The sequence below is a fragment of the Canis lupus genome, chromosome 21, assembly GCF_011100685.1.
Source record: "Canis lupus familiaris isolate Mischka breed German Shepherd chromosome 21, alternate assembly UU_Cfam_GSD_1.0, whole genome shotgun sequence".
In the NCBI taxonomy this organism is placed as follows: domain Eukaryota; kingdom Metazoa; phylum Chordata; class Mammalia; order Carnivora; family Canidae; genus Canis; species Canis lupus.
In genome coordinates this window covers 48,480,202-48,494,621 of record NC_049242.1, presented here as the reverse complement: position 1 = coordinate 48,494,621, position 14,420 = coordinate 48,480,202, and the positions used below count along the sequence as shown (strand labels likewise).

The following is a 14,420-nucleotide window of genomic DNA, read 5'->3' as shown; positions in this document are numbered from 1 at the left end:
AAAGGGGAGAAAGAGATGAATGAAATAGACAAATGAAGAAGATGATAATGGAGAAAGAAAGGAAAGAGAGAGTGGAGCAGAGACAAAATGAACGAGAAGAGGAAAGAAGGTGAGGAAGGATCATGAACACTTGACAGGGAGAAGAAAATAGGGAACGGGACTTCCCTGTTGTTAGGCAACGACTCTCATTTTCCAGATCAGACAGGTTGAGGCTCCCAGGAAGCTTCATCCTATACGCCAGGACACGTCTACCTTCCTTGGAAAGCATTAAGTTACATGGTAAGCAACTCCGTAAAGCTCAGTGATCCCCCAGTAGTCTTCACTGACGAGTTCAGAACCCTTGGTGGAGAGTTCACAAGATGCAGTAGAACATTCTTACTTTTTATCTAGTTATTTTCATATTGGCAAGGTCGCGTCATGCTCAGGGAGGGAGAGAGGGGCTTACGCTCTCACACTCCTCAAGAGCTGCAGGCTGAGCTGCAGGTGTCCTGACTAGAAGGCTCTTCCATTGACATCCTGGAAGTTGACTGGAAAATATTAGAGATGTGGCGGGTTTTCTCCTTCCAGAAATATGAAAGAAAGTCTTTCTTTTTGCTTCCTTGGAAGATTGTCTTTTCTCTAAACACAGTATTGATTTTCCCTTTTTCTCAAGCATAAACCCAAACAGTTATGCCTTGTTTACTCTCCTCCTTTCATTTTCAACATCTATACTATCAGGACATCTCACCAACTTGTACTGCTAGAGTGGCGGCCTTCATGCTCATGGACGTAAACACAGCCAGGAATTGGCTCACGTGGCCTTGGCAAAGTCACTAAGGAAAGAAAAGGAGAAAAGATAGGTATTCGTTGAATCATGCAGAGAAGTAGTCAGAAACTACCATTGGGCAGAAGTGCCCAATAGTCTCTTGGAAATGAAATACACACTACTTATAAAAAAAGAAAAAGAAAGAAAGAAAGAAGAAAATACACACCACTTTAGAGTTCCAGCGTACCGGGGCATTGTTTCCTGAGAAACACACAGCCGTGCTCTTCGGCTTAGGCGCCTTTACAAAAGACACTTTTCCATATAAATGACTTTTCTCGTAATTGAAGTTGTTTATCTCAAGTCCAAAACTGAAAAATGTTAACAGATATGGGTATACAAAATATGAATTCCTTACTCATTTGCCTTCTTGAGCAGGGAGTACTGAACTTGTAATAATTTTTCTGATAAATCAAGATCATTTTTATTGATTTTCATTATTGAATTTGATGGTGATAAAAGTTTCTGTTGCATTGCAGTTTTCTGTCTTCTTCCTCTTCCTCTTCCCCTCCTCCCCCTCCTCCCCCTCCTCTTCCTCCTCCTCCCCTCCCCCTCTTCCGAAGATGAAGGGACTAATAAAGAGACAAGGAGGTATGGAGGGGGGTGGGCGGAGGAGGATTCGGCTTCTTCGGCTCTGTAGGAGTAGTCTTCATCCTCATACGCCTCCCCTCCTCCTCCTCCTCCTCCTCCTCCTCCTCTTCCTTCTCCTCCTCCTCCCTCTATGTTAAACAATAAATTACGATATTCAAACCTCTTTTTCTCTCTTGCACTCTCTATTTCCTTTATCTCTCTGTCTCGGACTGTCCTACCCTTAGGCTTATTCTATAAGCCTGTCAAAGCATGTGGTTTTGGTGCTTGAACTTTGTAATGGCTCTTTCATGAAGTCAGGAGCATTTTTTTGCTTAATTTAAAGGCATATCTGGAGGATTGAGTTTGCTAGAAATATAAACTGGAGAAAATGGAACAATGCTTTATCTAATTTCACACATTGATTCTTAACCATTTCAAGAAACTTTCCAAGTAATCATTTATCACTTTTCATCAGACAGTGTTTTTATAGTTTAAATGCTCACTGAATTTCTATTTTAACTTTCTTCTGAATTATTACCTTATGTCTATATCAACTGTTCATCCCAGAAACACACTGGTCAAGTCCTGAGCTACTCTGTGTGTGCATGTGTGCGCGCGTGTGTGTGTGTGTGAGAGAGAGACAGAATGTTTCTTAATCTATTTTACTTTTAAAACAAATAGTAGACAAATTTTGCACAAATAAATTAAATCATTAAGTCATTAAAACCTTAAAATCATTAAAATGTTTTTTGCTTAAGCTATTTTTGAAGACCAACATTTGAAAATAACTTGGGATATACCAATTGTGCTTTTGTATTAAGTATGGCATGAATGATTTCTATACACCAGTTGCAGACATCCTGGCGATGAGAGCTGATGTTTAGCAGGAAGAGATTGGAATTACATCCACTACAAGCTGAATTTCTGCCATTCATCATCAGTCATCAGTGACTTTATCCTGAGACTTAGTTGATTCTCTACCACAAACATAAGTAATTATAGTTATAGAAGTCACAGGGTTATCGTATTCACAGTCACTTAATGTCAGCCTTTCTTATATATTCCTATGACTAAATGGTAGTTTAAAAAATAGCTTTGTGTATTCCAAATGTCTCACATGATACTCCCCACCCAGCCACGCTGCAGCATAACATGACACTTGACCGCCATGTGTGTTTCCAGCATAAGGCCGCTATACCTTGGCTCCAGTTTGACCAAATTCAGCTCCTTCCAGAACACACTATGACAAATTGGAGAGAATCTATAATCAGCAGAGGATTTTTGTGGCTTGCAAATGCACCCCAAATTGCCAATAATGAATATTCCATAAGCAAGAAGACTTTTTTAGTTCCAAATGCTATTAGGGAAGCAAAGATTTCATCAAAAATACTTATTTTGTAAATATTTTTGAACTTAGCAAATGACTATAGAGATTAAGCAGAAAGGCTCCAAGCATGAATGCCATTTACATCCAAAGTGGGATTCTCATGTACAAGCTGACTTCAGATGAAACCTCTCAAAAACCATACTCATCTTCCAAAGGAGGGTGTTCATATTTTCCAAAGGTTCAATCCCTTGGTCCAATCAATTTTGTTTATATTACTGGAAGATTTCTATTTATAAAAGGGAAGTGTTCCTGCCAGTGATTAGGGAATAAATTGTTCACTGTTTGGAAGACAACTGACTTTCTCAGGTGGCTAGATGACTTTGCATGCTTTGGGGTTTTGCTGAAAAAGCAGAGTTAGATTAAACAACTTGATTTCAAACAGATATGTCTGGAACATTTTAGAGCTGAAGGCCTTTGAGACTATCTCACTAAGAGGCATGATTTTATTTTATTTATTTATTTATTTTTTTGAGACATGATTTTAAAGATGAGAAAACCAAAACCTAAAATTGAAGGAAATGTATCCAAATTTATGCTGTAAGTTAGGCTGATCTAACTCTTCTGAGTTTCAATCCCCCAGGTACTTCACATTAATGTAGCATTATTCCCACCACCACCCTCATTTTTGTTAGTTGGTTATTTAGGACATAATGCATACCAGGAACTGTGGTAGTCTCTGGAGACACAAAGATGTATGACAGAGTTTCTGTATTCAGAGAGCTAAATGATGTGGGGGGCGGGGGGATGGCAGCCATTGAACCAAGAGTATATTTTAAAAGCTGTTATATTCAATGTACTAGGAGAACACAGACTATGAATACCTTGGTTGGGAGGGTAGGTAAAGGGCTGATAAAGACCAAGAAGAGGACTCAAGAGTTGAGTCTTAAAGGCTCATTAGGATTAAGGGTATTTCAAGCAGAGAGGAGAGCAGGTGCCAGCAATGTGGTGCATTTGAAGGACAGCAAATAGTTGAGTGTATGATGGGGTCAGAAGGAGATGAAGCTGGGGTGCCTGGATGGCTCAGTTATTTGAGCCTCTGAGTCTTGTTTCCAGTCAGGTCATGATCTCAGGGTGGTGAGATGGAGCTCCATCTGCTGGAAGTCGGCTTGGGATTTTCTCTCTCTCCCTCTCCCTCTTCCTCTCCCAGCTCATGTGTGCTCTCTCTCTCTCTTTCTAAAATCAATCAGTCAATCTTAAAAAAAAAAGACTCCCTCTTCATCTTCAGCTACTTCTCCTTTCCTTTGCTTCCACTTATAGCACAACTCTTCAAATATCTCTAAAGTTTCTGAACTTTCTTGCCTTCTATTCCTTCAGCAGCATGTGCCACAGTTACTACTCACTTGTTCCTGTCTGAGATACCTTCCTTACCTGAAATCTAGGACACCACTCTCTCGGTGTCTTCTTATGATTCAGTCATTGCTCCTTCTTAGTCTCCTTTGTTAGGTCCTTCTAATCTTTCTCTTTTTTCTCTTTTTTCCTTCCTTCTTTCCTTCCTTCCTTCCTTCCTTCCTTCCTTCCTTCATTCCTTCCTTCCTCCTTCCCTCCTTCCCTCCTTCCTTCTTCCTTCCTTCCTTCCTTCCTTCCTTCCTTCCTTCCTTCCTTCCTTCCTTCCTTCCTTCCTTCCTTCTTCCTCCTCCTCCTCCTTCTTCCTTCCTTCCTTCCTTCCTTCCTTCCTTCCTTCCTTCCTTCCTTCCTTCCTTCCTTCCTATTTTTTTATTTTTTTGAGAGAGAGAGAAAAAAAAATGTGCCTGAGCCTGGGGTGAGGAGGGACAGAGGGAGAGAGAGAGAATCTTAAGCAAGCCCCCATACCCAACGTTGAACCTGGGGCTCCATATCATTATCCTGAGATCATGACTTGAGCCAAAATCAAGAGTTGAATACTTGATGAACTGAGCCACCCAGGCAGCCTCCTTCTAATATTCTTATTATATACACATTGGAGTATCTCGGAGCTCAGTGTTTGAACATCTCTATCTCATGTATTCCTCAGGTGAGCTCATTCTGTGCCATGACATTAATTACCATTTATATGCTAATAAATCCAACATTTACCTCTAGTCCCAACTTTTTCTTTTTAAACTCCAGGCTCACACATTCATTTTCCTTCTGAACATCCTAATAGTTCTATTTTAAAAATATATCCAGGCTCTAACCATTTCTCACCACTTCTGTAGCCGCTCTACAAGGCCCTCATCTGTCACCTGAATTACTGTAATAGCCTCCTGTCTGGTCTTCCTGCTATAACGCTGGTCCTTTTCAGTTGTCAACACAGCAGCCAGGTAAATCCTTTAAACACCTACATTAGATCTTGTCACTGTTTCTGCTCATAACATTCTAAGAATTTTCATCTTCCTTGGGATAAGATCCAAAATTTTAAGCAGGATTTACAAGGCTCTGTTTAATCTGGTCTCTGACCACTTCTCTGACTCATCTCTTATTACCAATTCTTCTTTAGGTGATTCACTGAAGAACTGTTGGTCTCCTTGAACACATCAAGCATGATCCCATCTCAGGCATTTTTTTTTTTTTTTCTGCCAGGAAGGCTCCTCCTTATGTTATCCTCATGATTTGTTCTTTTATTTTATTCAAGTTTTTACTCAAACATCATATTTTCATAGTGATTTTGCCTGACCACTCCACTTATCACTACATTACTTTCTGAAGCCACACTGGGTTTTGCTTTTTCCCTTAAAACACTTATCACCATAAATCATATGTTTGTTTGTTTATTTATTGTCATTCTCCCACAATGTAAGCTCCAGCCAATGTCTTCAAATGGCTTATGGTCAGCACTCACTTTTTTGAAAGGGCAGAAGGTACTGCCAATGTGATTACAGAATGTAAAATAAAATACACTAGTGTGCCCTGCTGAAAATGATGAACAGCACCCACCCATTTCCTCTTTTCTAAAATAAAATTATTTAATTATTCATGAGAAACACAAAGAGGAGAGAAAGAGAGAGGCAGAGACACAGGCAGAGGGAGAAGCAGGCTCCACACAGGGAGCCTGATGTGGGACTCGATCCCGGGACTCTAGGATCACGCCCTGGGCCAAAGGCGGCACTAAACTGCTGAGCCACTTGGGCTGCCCCCCATTTCCTCTTTATGCTAAAGATAAGCTGTGTATATTTAACAGAATGCTATCGTGAGATTCTTTATGATGTGTTAGTGTTGACTGACACCCCTAATCAGGAGAGCCCTCAGATGCCTGATGAGATGTTGATCACCTATGCAGATCTATAAAGGCAATACTTGAGAATCAGTTTTGTGATTCTCAGTTCAACAGATTCCTCAATAATACCTCCAAAATGGGGTTGGATTGTGTGGGCTCCCTATCTTTCATCTCAAGCCAAGTGGCAATGCCTTAAAAAAAGCATACATGGAGTTTGACTGGAGTTTGTGGGGGTAAAGAGACTGTTGCTTGCTTGATGCCTAGAATACTCTAAAGGTAATAGATGATGGCTTTCTAGTGTCATCAAATAGCTGTGTTGGGAAGTAACTTCACTTCCACCAATATTAAACCCAAGATGTGTTTTGTTGATGATTCATTTTGGACTTCACAGACAAAGCTCACTTGGGGTCATTTTGGATTCTCCTCCAAGGGAAGTCCAGATGAGTAATAGAACATCTATCCCTGCTTAAGCTAAAAAACCCTGGACTTCTGTTTTATATTTTGGGTTTCTATGAGTTTATTGAATAGTTTTGGAAGGCAAACAACAGCTTGCAAGTCACTGATTTGTTCATGGAGGAAAACAAAAATAATCACCACGCAATTTGATACATGTTCTGTATTCAGTTTTAATAAGGTCTTAATGCCAGCAGAGAGGTGGAAACAAGAAACTCTTCCTGGGAAGGGCTGGCAAGGTGTTCTTAAGGAAGTGAACTAGGTTTTGAAGAAAGAGAGGAGTAGAGAAAGGAGAGAGGCATTTTGAGTAGAAGGGACACTATATAAAGTCTCAGAAGAAAGAAAGGTGTAACGTTTACAGAAGAGTAAGAAGTCGTAGGGTGTATGGTTGTAGGGTTGGGAGAGTGATAGATGAGATTGAAAAGAAGGTCCCTGGAAAGGGTCACAGGTGAACATGAGGTAAACTGAATTTTTTGCAGGGTTGGGGTCTACAGTACTCGTTGATATTATTGCATGAGCCTCCTGAAGAGTCTCCCTTACTTCTAATTCTTCCTAATCCATCGATGGAAATACAACACATGACACTTTTTTTTTTTTTTCTTAAATCGAGCTTGTTATGATCCTTAGGATAACGTAGTAAAATCCTTAAAATGACCCATGATGTTCTGCTCGGTCTCCCTGGGGCCCACTGCTCCAGCCTCGTGCATCCTGGGGTGCAGCTCTCTGTACTCCTGGCTTGGTGATGTCGCCTTTTATTTCTTAGAATGAGTCGTGCCACAGGGCTTTCTTGTTCCTAGTGCCTGGAATTCACTCTTTGGCTGCTTTCTCCTCCCTGACCACTATCTCTACTACTCTTAGCACCTAAATTGATTGCTGTATTCCCTCCATCTCTTACCAGGACTGTTACCTCCTTGGGATGACACCTTCAGAAAATTTCAAGTGCCCATAACATATAGTCTCACTGCATCAGGTACATCTGACATGGTTGTCATTGTACATTATTTGTGTAATTTCTGTGAGCTCCCTAGGAGAAATTATTATGTATTTTTTTTCTCACCATTGCATCTTGAGTACCCAATGCACGATTTCTAGTACCCTTACACAGTCAGTGTTCAGTAAATATCTTTTGAATGAATTCAGAGGTGCTCAGTTACATACAAGATGAATACAGGTAATGATTTTTGACTATTTTTAAAAAATATTTATTTATTTATTTATTTATTTATTTGAGAGGAGAAGAGTGTGCATGCAATTTGGGGGGCAGGGGCAGAGAAGGATCTCAGAGCGGACTCCCGCTGAGCCTGGAGCCAGATGCAAGGCTCTATCCCCCGACCCATGAGATCATGACCCATGAAATGTAGAGTCAGACACTCAACTGACTGAGCCACCAGGTGCCCCTATTTTTGACTCCTTAAAGCAAAAACACGAATTGATAAATATTGGTTAATCTAATATGTCTTGAAAAATCTAATTCTGCTTTTTAGTATCCTCATTTAACATTTTTCTCTTCTCCTTATGCAGAAGGGAAAACATGAAACCGTTTCTGAAGCAATTTTCACGAATCAACATTGAATGCACCACAAAATATGTAAGAGAGATGATCTGCTATGACAATAAAAGTAAATACTTCCACTATGACTTTGAGCAATTCCAGATGGTCTGGTGTGGCATTTTTATGATAGCTTCTTCTAAATTACCCCTGTCAAAAATAATTTATTTTATATAAAACTCTAGTATAGGTTACACCTGAAGCATACAAAAGAAAACTGCCTGGGTTTATAATGGCAAGTTTGCTAAAGAAAATATAACATATGGTTTGAGTAATTGGATAGAAGAGTTTTTATTTCAAGACCTGAACCTAATGCTAAAAGCCAAGCCTTTGTCCCTTTATGAGGGAAAAATATCATCACTTGGTGATAATTTTTATTATTTTGTGGAATTTAAATGTGTGACTATTTTAATTCCATAATGGGTTTAGTTTAAGCAATGTAACATGTCCTATTTGGGGGGGGTCTCTCTTCCAGGCCTATAAAGGGCCCATAAAGTTAAAATGGAACAAACTGAGGCACAGTGAGGAGATGTGATTCTTTACTTTATTCATGGAGTCAACAAATACAATAAAGTTCCTTTAATCAGCTTACAGCCTAAGAGAACTAAACAATGGAGATTCAGTCCTCTAATTAATTGACTGGCATTCCCCCTTCCTGCCTCCGCTGTGGTCTGGAGCAGTGCCTCTAGAAACTTATTTTGCATACGAATCACCCGGGAACCTTGTTAAAACACAGCGCCCATCAGGTCGGTCTGCTCAGAAGCCAAAGATTCTTTCTTTCTTTCTTTCTTTCTTTCTTTCTTTCTTTCTTTCTTTCTTTCTTTCTTTCTTTCTTTCTTTCTTTCTTCTTTCTTTCTTTCTTTCTTTCTTTCTTCTTTCTTCTTCTTTCTTTTTTCTTCTTTCTTTCTTTCTTTCTTTCTTTCTTTCTTTCTTTCTTTCTCTCTTTCTTCTTTCTTTCTTTCTTTCTAGCAATTTATTCAGTTAAAAATGTAAAAATCTTAAACATACATTTGAGATTGATATAATGAATGATTATACATCCATCCTTGAGATTTAAGAGAACAATTTAAACAATATTTATTTATTTATTTATTTATTTATTTATTTATTTATTTTTTATTTGTTTTTATTCAAGTTCGATTTGCCAACATAGAGTCTAACACCCAGTGCTCACCCCATCCAGACCCTGAATAGCCGGAGGAATGCTGTAAAGGAAAACCAGTGCCGAGGGCGTCCACATGCCGGGGTTCAGCTGTACCACAAAGCTGTGGTCACCAGGACGGTGAGGTCCTGGCACAGAAAAGGACACACAGACCAATTCTGCATTTCTGACGAGGGCTGCGTGTTGCAGGTGCATGGACCACACTGAGGGGCACGGAGCTAGACGGCACTGAGGCCACAGCGTCGCCGAAGGCTGGGGAGCTGTCCCTCTCGTGGAGCCCCGAGTTCTGTGTCTGTGGGTTGGGGGGTGACCTGGACTTGCACCATGTCCTCTAACCATCTGCGCAGTCGTTTGATTTTCCCGTTCAGACTTGAGCTTCCCCCTGGCTGGTAGCCCTGACTCTCTGAAAGCCACCTCCATCCTCCGGGTCCTGGACCCTTGAGGGCCTCAGGTCCCCCGGACTCTGCAGGCCTTTGCCCTCGCCCTTACTTCCAGTCGCAGGGCAGGTCACGCTGCAGGCTGACCCAGCCCTGCGCCTGCCCCTTCTGTCTCCTTTTTCTCCCCCATCCTCAATCATCATCACCCCACTTACTGAGAACTTCAGTATGTCGGGCTCTTACAGAGGTTATGTCCTTGATGTATTTTAAATCTTAAAACAACCGTTGAGATGGGTGTTTCCAAATTTTAAAATTCATCTTATTAATGTGGCAACTGGCACAGAAAACACAATGTCTCCATTCATGTTAGTAATAAGTAGTAGGGGGGGGGGTGTAAACCCAAGTCTGTCCGACCGTAGCTATGGCTCCTAACCAATATTCTTGCGGCCTTCCCAACTCTTATCTCTTCCCTTGAGTTCACATTATTTTTTACTAGAACATAAGCAGATTTATTAGTGGTTGTTACAGGTTAAAGATACTATAAGCATTGAAGTCATTGTCCTTGAATCTATTACACACACTGGTACCAGAGTTTCCTCCCCTCGCTCCCTCGTTCCTGCTGGTATCTTCAAGTGCCTCAGTCACTTTTGACATCCTCCACCGTGTTGTCATAACTTACTTTCCTTCACAAACTTTCTACTCCAGCAAAATTGAGATGCATCCACACCTCGGCGCCCTCTACTAGGACCCTCCTTCCCCATTCCAACAATTAAAATCATATCACAGGGGCAGGGCTAAAATATTAGATATTTTCTTCGTGAAATATTTTTTTTGGTTTTTGGACAAAAAACACTTTTTGACTCCCTGGACAAATGTACCCTCTTTTTTACCCTCTTTTGGTGCTTACCATGATGAGGCAATGAGGGATTGTGATTTAGCTTCTAGTTAGAGACCCGAAGCAAGTCAGAGCACTAATAAAAGCAAAGCAGCTCTCTGGGCCACTGTATTCGACTGTGCCGATGAAGGAGAGAATAGGGGCTGAGTCCAGTCTAAGTCTGCATCCAGGAATCCTTCTCATTTAGAGTTTGATAAGGGACTCAAGCTCTAGTGCCCTAAGGCACCCGCTGCGTGCAGTTAAGTAACGCATCTGCTATCCATCTACCATGTACGTACCATCCTTGAATAACTGAGAAAAGAGTTGCTGAAATTATTTTTGGTGTCCTGTGGTTCAGGTGAGGAACTCCACTTGAGACAGGTTGGGAGCATGGGTACACTTTCCTAATTTATCCAGCTGGAAGGGGCACTTTTCTGTAATTTGCACAAGGCCACTCTGTGCAAGCAAAGGCCTTGCATGCCAGAGCTATATATAAGCTTAACTGCTGTGCAAACTGAAGGGGTTACTATTATTTTAATTATTATTATTGGTATTTCCCCTGGTGAGCTGTAAATCCCTTGAGACAGAGGCTATGTTGTCCTTATTTTGCTGCGTGCCTTGCCATTGCCGCTCTGTCCCTACATCTGTATTCAAATGCCTCATTCATATCCAGTTTTCATAATAAGTCTTATGTATTTTCTTTCCTCTGGTTTAAAGAAATATGACCTTGCTACATCCATGTTTTTTCTTAAGGTATTATAAATTATTTTTGAAGCCAGGTAGAACAGGGAAGAAAAAATAGGCAGGAAGCAATGATGAGACTTAGAAAAATAGCACTGTCCTTGTTTAATCTCTAACTGTAGACTTCCTATGCAAAAGGGATTGGAGGACACTGCCCTCCGGCACTTGGCACTAAGCGTGAGGAGCCTTGGGCAGCTTCTCATGTTTTTCCTTATGAAGTACACTCACTTTCACATGGGTACTGGGAGTTAGAATTATTAACAGGGATGATCCAATGGACTGAGATCTAGAACTAACTTATTTCCTTTTTTTTTCTGGGATGAGGTGCTGGACATTTTTATACCAATGGGGCACACAAGAGGATGATTCTTAACAAAAAAACACCTTTTTTTTTTTTTTTTTTTTTGTCAACTTGTTGATGAACCTCAGTCTGGATTTAATTTAACTTAGACAAAAAATTTGGGATATCTCTTTTATTCCATATATATCTAGAATTATATATTTTACATACACACACACATACAGGAATAAGGAATGGAGTGAGCAAAGGAGGCTGAGCCACATTTATATCTCTTGTAAAGCCTCAAATTGGTTGCAAAATAAATAGCGCAAGTTTATTGGTTCAGCAGTATAGAAGCCCCTACAGATCTCTTGCTTTAGGTTCACTCCCTTATTTTGGACAAAAATACCTCAAACAACACAACTCTCTGACTCATGCTGTGATTTTTCCTGTAGTTGAGCACAGAGAAGTCCCACTTAGAAAAAAGAAAAAACAGTCATGCCCGGTTCTGCTTTCTCTTTGCTCTGAATCCACTTTCTCGCTCACTCCTGGGCTCACTCTTCTCTCCAACACTACCTCCAGTATTTGGTGTCTGTCTGCTTCTGGTCCCATAATTTAAAAAACTCATTCCGAATTCCCTTGCCAGTGTTCGGGATTCAGGTTCCTAATTAGTGCTGAGATCTATGTACCTCCCAACTCTGCTATTTTCTGTATCCCCTTAACTTAAGCTTTGAGTAAGAGACTCAACCAACCTTTGCTCCTCAGGATTGCACCACATGATTAAGTCTATGATTAGGTGAAGGGTATTTACTGAATAAGTATCATGTTTTTTATTTTCTTCCAGATTGTTATTCTCGGTATAGATACTGATCCCAATGTATTTAAAAATAAGCAGTATATACAGGAAACATTTCAGGAGATAACTAAAGATTTTCTTTCCACCAGAAAGCTTAGGACTCATGTATCATGAATTTTATTTTTAAGGGAAGGATCTTCCTCTCCCTTTTGTTCATAAACTCTAATATTAAAATGTCCAGTACCAGAATCTCTTTGGCTTTAATCTTCTGAGAGACCAAAAACAATATCTGGTTGAGAAAGTTTGCTAATATCACTATTTTGTATGATAGTCCATAATTCTTCGTTAATAAGTCAAATTGGCCTAAGAATCATCATTCAGAATTTGAACTTCTAATACTTTTACCTACTGATCTTCATTCTATATAACAAAGCAATTTCTTCTTTCACATCATATCACTTCACATGGTTGAAGAAAGTTATATCCATATGTGTATTTAAGCAAAATACAATCTTTCTGTTCTTCAGCTGTAAAATGGGAATGAAAAGAACAGTTATCCAATAGGTTTTGTGGGAATTGATTGAGAATGTACATAAAATGTTTGCGCCTAATCAAAAGATCAACCTAATGCATGAGGTATGGTTTAGACAAGTTCGGGAATAAAAATGGATATATTACTTCTGATATAGAAATTTTACTTCTATGCAAGAAATAAAGATTTCATTGGTCAATTTAAGGATTTATTACATTATAAGGTTATATTGCTCTTGTAGCAAACTGAAAATCCAAGAACTCCTGTTTAGAATCAAAATGCATGATTTTACACTGATTCTTGTCACATTTTATATTCTTTTTTGTCCAGTTTCAGAGTTTTGAATTCTGAGACCCAAAATAATATTTTTTACTTTTTTTATTGAAGTTTATTTATTTATTTTTGTTAGCAATCTCTATACCCAACGTGGGGTTTGAACTCACTACCCCAAGATTAAGAGTAACATGCTCCTTTGACTGAGCCAGTCACCTCAACTATTATTCTTGATTATGGCTAAGCAATTTAAATGGATAATAGCTCATAGTTTGGGTCTGTGTTCCTTTAATGTTCCTTTACTACAAACTGAGACACCAGAAACCTTTCAAAGGAGGGCTCCTTTTCTCTGGGAGGCTCTGAGAAGGCTTGTCACTCTAGAACTCACACGTAGCAGGTGTAGGTTCATTGTCTATTGAGTTTCTCCTTTTACAAAGCATTTTTTAAACTGTAAGTAACTGTGCTTTTCAATCAGCAAGAAGTAGTATTTTTCCAAATAGTGATGCTATTTGGAATAATTGATCATTTCCAACTGTCAAAATGTGTGCTTCGTATGGCTGCTGAAGTCAATTTGACTGATGTTCCACAGCTCTACATTAGAGTCCACTGGAGGTATTGCTCTTAGCAGTTTTTAAAACAGAGAATTATAAAAGCAATAATTTGATTTCTGATGTCTAGACGTTCTTTCCCACATGACTCCATCAAGAAAGGCTGAGACTCAGGCTGTCCCAACCTGCATAATTTATATAGTTGAGGCCTATTTTCACTGTCAAGAAGCCAAATCCCTCAGGCAGCTTTGCCAAAGAACTGTTCCACTCATTTTTTTTTTTCATCCCTAAGGCCTTCATTCTAGCATTGGCTACTCTTATTAACAAAAAGCAGGAAACAAGCTCCTATTTGTGAGATAATGTCTTTTCTGTTAAAAGTAGTTGAATCCTCAGAGAAAATGACCCCTTTTCAAGTTGACTGTTCCTATATCCAATGCTCCAGACTTGACATTGGGGTATGCCTTCAAGCACATTTGTTGGGTTCAAGAGACTAACTGGATAGTGTTCCTGGAAAAATGATGTCTTCCTTATGGGTCAAATCCTTCAAAATAGCAATGAATATTGAAGATCAGTGGGACACTTTTTCTAACTCCTGCTACATTAGCCTTGTGGGAGAGTGGAAGTAGGAAGCTGAGAGTGAGATCCCAAATCCCAATTTAAAAATTTTAAGATCATAATTAAAAATTATTTTTATATCACAAGGTGTATGTTAACTTCCATTTTTTTTTTTTTTTTTGTTTCCTTTATGACAAAGCATGAGAGTGGTAGAAAGAGGACTTGACTGAAAGAGGACCCAGGATATAGTGCCAGCCAACGTACGGTTTTGTGAACTTGAGCTAATGAAGTTTCCTCTCTGGACTTCCTAGGTAAGAAGAGGATCCAGACTCCGATAGATTCTATAGCT

General features: G+C 39.6%; 1 long non-coding RNA gene across 1 annotated transcript in view; it reads right to left on the bottom strand.

The window, feature by feature from the left end:
- Positions 1–9,073: 9,073 nt before the first annotated feature.
- Positions 9,074–14,420, bottom strand: part of LOC119865036 — a 30,172-nt gene continuing 24,825 nt past the window's right edge. Inside the window, exon 4 of the long non-coding RNA XR_005375862.1 lies at positions 9,074–12,690. This is a non-coding gene — a long non-coding RNA (uncharacterized LOC119865036). The remainder of the gene's footprint in view (positions 12,691–14,420) is intronic.